Source organism: Emys orbicularis, chromosome 6 (assembly GCF_028017835.1).
Source record: "Emys orbicularis isolate rEmyOrb1 chromosome 6, rEmyOrb1.hap1, whole genome shotgun sequence".
Taxonomy (NCBI): domain Eukaryota; kingdom Metazoa; phylum Chordata; order Testudines; family Emydidae; genus Emys; species Emys orbicularis.
This window is the reverse complement of record NC_088688.1, coordinates 122,335,220-122,341,530: the sequence shown is the minus strand read 5'-3', so window position 1 is coordinate 122,341,530 and position 6,311 is coordinate 122,335,220.

The window sequence follows — 6,311 nt, the reverse complement described above, 5'->3', positions numbered from 1 at the left end:
ATGACTTAGGACTTGATCCTGCAATGTGAGTTCAGAGGGCCTTCAGGTAAGCTCAGGGTTCTGCCTGCGAGGCACAGCTTTCAGGGTCATAGCCATAGATAGTTAAAGCTACCTCCAAAGACTGTGTCCAGAGAATCCTTCTCTTCAAGTTTATGCTGAGCCTGGTGCATATTGGGACAGGACTTTGAGAGCTGAGTTAATGATGTGTGAATAATACCTAACTCTTACATGGCACTTTTCATACACAGATCTCAAAGCACTTTACAAAGGAAATAAACATTGCTATCCCCATTTTACAGACTGAGGAAACTGAAGCACAGAGACTTTAAGTGATTTGTCCAAAGCTACTCAGAACACCAGAAAGAGAACCCCTGTCTCCTGAGTTCCCAGGCCGGACTCTATCCACTAGGTCCTGCTGCCTCTTAGATACTGATCCAGTGTGCACACCCTCTGTAAACTTGTAGTCACTGTCACATTCTGGGGTTCAATCCAGATGAGTGAGGGGTTGTATCACAGCCTGCCCTGTAACCCTGGATGCCTCACAATACTTTGCTGTTGTACTTCCCAACCTGAGCTGCTCACAGTCTACCACCATGCAGGTCACACCCTGAGGGTCTGTATACAGCTACAGCCCTGGTCCAGCAGCTATGACCCCAGCAGCCTGTCAGCAACACACCAGTCACACTCTGGCTTCCACCAGCCTTGGTTACTACTTGCAGGGTGACCCCAACACACTCCCAGTCCCACATTTTCCAAAATCAGGTGATCTGCACTGTCCAGCCCTTTCCTGGACAGTTCCGATATTAAAGGTTTGTTGCTCCTGTAAATAGTCAATATTCAACAGTTTGCTACTTTAACTGGAGTCACCAAACAGTTCAGTCTAAACACAGCATTGGATTGGTTTAGATTTAAAAACAATAAAACAGGTTTATTAACAAAAGAAGATAGGATTTTAAGTGAATTCAAGTATGAGAGAGAAAGTTAGAAATGGTTATAAGCAAATAAAAGTGAAAACACGCATCCACAAGTCTAAAACTTAATCTAGCAAGGCTTTGTTCAAGATCGCCTCTCTCACGCACAGTCTTCCAGCAAGATGGCGATTGACCCTTTCCTTGGTAAGGATCTCTCCCCAAGGCCCAAAGCTATTAGTGCCTTTGTTTTCTTAGGTGAAAGAGAGCGATTACTTGGAGTTCTCTGCTCCTTTCTTTTATAGTCTAGTGCAGGGGTAGGCAACCTATGGCACGCGTGCCGAAGGCGGCACGCAGGCTGATTTTCAGTGGCACTCACACTGCCCGGGTCCTGGCCACCGGTCTGGGGGGCTCTGCATTTTAATTTAATTTTAAATGAAGCTTCTTAAACATTTTAAAAACCTTATTTACTTTACATACAACAATAGTTTAGTTATATATTATAGACATATAGAAAGAGACCTAAAAACGTTAAAATGTATTACTGGCACGCGAAACCTTAAATTAGAGTGAATAAATGAAGACTCAGCACACCACTTCTGAAAGGTTGCTGACCCCTGGTCTAGTGAACCCATGAAGTGGATTCTTCTGAAGATTACCCCTCAAAGCAAAGATTATTCAAACAGTAAAGGAGGCAATATGGAGTAGGGTGATGAAGGAGGCATCTTTCTTCCCATCTGTGTTTGCAGAAATGCAAATTTGCTTCATCTTCTGTCAATTCCTCTCCCTGCTATCTTGAGGACCCACTTTACTATTGATATGTAAATGGAGGTAAAACACACATTCCTCTGTTTAGGATAGACCTGTTTAACAACCTTTACCTAGGCAGGGCTGTGTGGTTTTGAATGTGTGCTAATAACATTATACAGGGGGATTTCATAACTTCCCATATAATGCTGCTACACACATTTCACCAGGAGATTATTGACCAGCAAATTATTAGTTTTCAAATAATACCTCACAAGGCATATTTTGTACAAAGATTATTACAGTAGTGTGTAGGATGTGACTATGGGGTGCTTTTGGTCACAGTCACCCTATGTAACTCATGGTTGTGTGAAATATAACAGTACCTTTCTTCCCCTAAAATATTAAATTTCTCTGCAAAGTGTTCCCAAGATTGAAAAACACCTCTGCCATTCAAAAGTGAATGCTGCAACTGTTTTAACTGATGCTCCTCTGCTCGGCAGCCCAACCAAGAAGGAACGGTGGGCTAGAGTCAGCCCTGGAGTATGTGGTGATGTGTAATGCACTGTCCTCATTGCCTGCTGGCTCTCTTCTAGGTACCCCAAGTAGGGACTTGTTAATCTAATGCATTGCTGAGTCAGTAGGCTGAACAAAGGGATTTAATGATGTGAGCGAGCACATGCACCACATGTATACCCATGAACCAAAGCACGGCTGATACTTGCAGCTATAACAGCACCTCAGTATTGTCACTGTAATCATTCAAAAATTACGAGACAGACCTCAATAATGAGATAGGCCTAAAAATAATGAGATTTTAAAAATACATGTTGGGTTCTTTTTGAGTCTTTAGGGTGTACTGGGACACATGTTCCAGTTTTTCTCCACACTCATGAGGGCTAGAATCTTACTTTAAAACAAACCCGAGAAAGCTGAGATTCCCATATAATCATATCTCTGGATCAAGAGCTGCGCTTACTGAAAAACATTTTTTTTTAAAAAATCACAAAACTCATAGATAAATCAGGAGACTTGGCAACACTATTACCACCCTCAGAGGTGCATTGGTAGCTCATGGAGATCACAGTTCTCTAGGAGTTGTTTGCCTGTATGGCTTTACTGGAGTACAGTGCTCAGAAATCACTGGGGGTCTTATTGGGCTACAACCTGCACCCCTCACCAGGGATCTCTCCAGACCTTTTATGTTTCCTACATCTCCTGGGCCCCATTGCCAAGCCTCCATCCATACTGCAGCAGTGACCGTGCAAGGGTCCTTCCCTATGATGGGAGCATGTGGACTGTGTGCCATGCGCCATTTTGCACCATAGTGAGAGGAGCAGCCCTCCCAGGTAAATGAGCCATGTCCCTCCCGCATTCACCAGGCATTTCAGGTGTGTTCCCACCACCGCAAAGGGCAGCAGCCAGCACATGGCCCAGTGTGTGCGTGTTTAGGCGAGTATGTAGTGCGTGTACATATCCATACATTCACATATAGCGTGTGTATGAGTGTGCATATGTAACCCACACACCTTCTGGGTGCAGTACTGGTTTACCATGGCGCCACTGGCGCCGGGCCCACGCTCCAAAGGGGCCCTGGCCTGGCCCCCTCTTCTCCGCCCCCCGCCCCCTCCTGCGAGGGCAGCGGGCAGAAGCTTGGTCCTGCAGGCTCCTGCTGCAGCAGGGCAGGCTCCGCAGGCAGCCAAGCTCCTCCTCCACCTCCTCCCCCGAGCATGCCGCGTTCCTGCCCCTCCCCTTCCCAGCGCTTCCCCCGCCGCTGAACAGCTGTTTGCCGGCGCGAGGGAGGGGGAGGAGCAGGGCGGCAGTGCCCTCGCTGGTCAGAGGAGGAGGCGGAGAAAAGGCAGGGGCGGGACCTTGGGGAAGGGGGTGGAATCGGGGCATACCCCCTCCAACCTCCTGCCGTGAGCTGCTCAGGGCAGGGCTGGGAGCACTCACACGACCCCAGCCCACACCCCCAGCCCTGACTCCTGCACCCCCTCACACCTCTCAGCCTCCTGCCCTGACTCCTGAACCCCGCACACACACCCATAACCCCAGCCCTGACTCCTGCACCCCCTCACATACTCACCCCCATCCTGAGCACCAAACGGGAGCTCCTGCACCCCCCCCACACATTCCCACCTGTACCCCTTGCACCAAACAGGAGCTGCCCCAGGTAAGCGCTCCACACCCCCAACCTCCTGCCCCAACCCTAAGCCCCCTCCCTCACCCTAACTCCTGGCCAGACCCTGCACCCCTGTCAGCCACTCTCTGTGCAGACAGCATCACACCTGCCTAGGGCTCTGCAACAATCACACACTCTTATCCCACCACCTAGATACTTAAGAAATGCATAGGGGAAACTGAGGCACCCACACAGTATTCAGAGAGAACATTAAGAACATTCCCACTTTGTCACACTGGAGGAGGGGCAGCTCAGTGCAGAGAGAGATGAAGAGAATGGGCTGGAACCAGGGAGAAGGTAGGTACCCGCTCTATGTGGGCAGGGGTGGGGGTGGGGATCCTGTTTACCCCCTCCCCACCCCTGCTGAGCTTGCAGTTTACCCCCAGCCCCTCCCTTGCTTCAGGGGCCAACCCTAGCTCCCGCCCCGCTGTGCTTTTGCCCCTGGCCCCTGCCTCGCTCCAGCTGGGGACCAATCCTTCCCCTCCCCCCACCATGCACCACTGTCAGGGTGGATAAAAATCAATGATTTTTTTTAGAAAATCAAAATATCGGATTTTTTTATTTAAAACACATTTTGATAAAATGCTTTTTGAGGAAAAAACCTATCTAAAGATAGTTTTAATTAACATACATTATGTCTCATCATGGAATAGGGTTTATAAATTCTAATTCTATAGTATGAGACAATATATTCATATAATGTTTAAGAAAAATTTTGTAAATGAGTTCCAATAGTTCATGGATTGGGGACCCAATCTTATGGGATTCCACAGGCTTCTGTATAGATTATTTAGGTTAATCTTTCTATCTACCCAATGGGACTCAATGCTCAATCTAGAAGATACCATCAGAGATGCTTAGTTTTGCAGTTCTCAAACTGTGAATTTGTGTCTCCAGAGCTAACATGCTTGTTAACAGCAAAAATGTTTTAAATAAATAAATAATATATAGAGGTGAGAAATAACAGACCTCAATGCTATTGTCCCTCTGCAAATTTGTGTACACAGAGTCAATCCCTTACCTCTCTCTAAAAGTGAAAAGTTTCAAAAAGTTCAATGAATAGAAGATTGTTGGGGGTGGAATAGATCTGGACAAGGAGAAGAAGTCTGGAGATAAATGTGAGAAGCGAGGGAACATATGCTTTTTTGTTAAAATATTATGTTTGCCGTTGAAGAAAAAAATCCAGAATACTTAACGTTGTTGTTTTAGTTAAATAAAACAATTTAAATGTCTGTCTGGTGATGTTCTCCTCCTAATACAGCCTGGCAAGAAAATCCTCCAAATATTAATGATTAACCTGTTGAATTGCAGATAGTTCATCTCCCAATGACTTCATAAATATCTACTTCAATTACCGTTGGTAAATGAAATAACCAAACAATCATTCATTTTCTGATATAGCTGTAAAACTCATCTGAAAAGTTTTCAAAATAAACCACTGTTTAAAAATGTATAGTGTGTACCTTCTAAAAATGAAACCTACTTCTATCTCTGTGTTGTGAAAAATATGTATTAAGGTTATAACAACCAACAAGAATGCACTTTTACGTAGGAAACCATGATTAAATAGAGTCTGCCTGACTAGAGATTTAAATCATCATTTAAATCAAATCCACCCTGCCCGCTGTGCTCTTGCCCCTGGCCCCTTCATTCCCCAGAGGGGCCCACAAATATGTTTGGTGCCGGGCCCACAAAAAATTAATCCGGCCCTGTCTGGATATGGTGTTGTGTCTCATTTAGTGGCACCGAGACCACTTAGAGAGAGAGGTAAAATGAGTCTGCTCTACAGCCTTAGCTAACAGCCAGTTGGCTTTTAGCTCATGCGGTAGAGGCTCATGCACTGAGGTCCCAGGTTCGATCCCACCTGCCGATGCCCAGGGTCTGTCAGCATTAGACAGATATACACCTACATGTATATGTGTGCATGTAGATGTGTATGACATGTGCAGTGGGAATACAAGTGTGTCTATTCGTGTCTAGATGTGCATAGGCGCTGACTTCCCCGCCTTCCCACAGGTGCTCAACCCCCTCTTCCCCTGCCCCCACTCCACCCCTTCCAGGATGCCCCGCCCCTTCCCCAAAGTCCCCATCCCAACTCCGCCCCCTCCCTGCCAATATTCCAACCCCTTCCCCAAATCCCCACCCCGGCCCTGCCTCCTCCCCCTGTTTGGCCGCGGCTGGGAGGTAGGCGGAGGAGCAGGGATGCAGCGCGCGGGGGGGTTAGAGCAGCCTATGCGGATGTGTGTATAGCTAGTTATACATCTGTGCACATACACCTGTGTGCGGTTTGCATGTCTCCATGTATGCGTGTGTGGCTGTTTGTGCACACGCATGTCACTGGCCCTGCTGTGGGGCTGTGCGCTCTATGGCCCTGCTGTGGGTGCTGCTGCCCTGCAAGGCCCAGGGTGACACGGAGGCCCAGGGGGCCGCTCCCCCTCCAGCTGGACCACCAGCAGCAGCTCCCCACGGGCGCG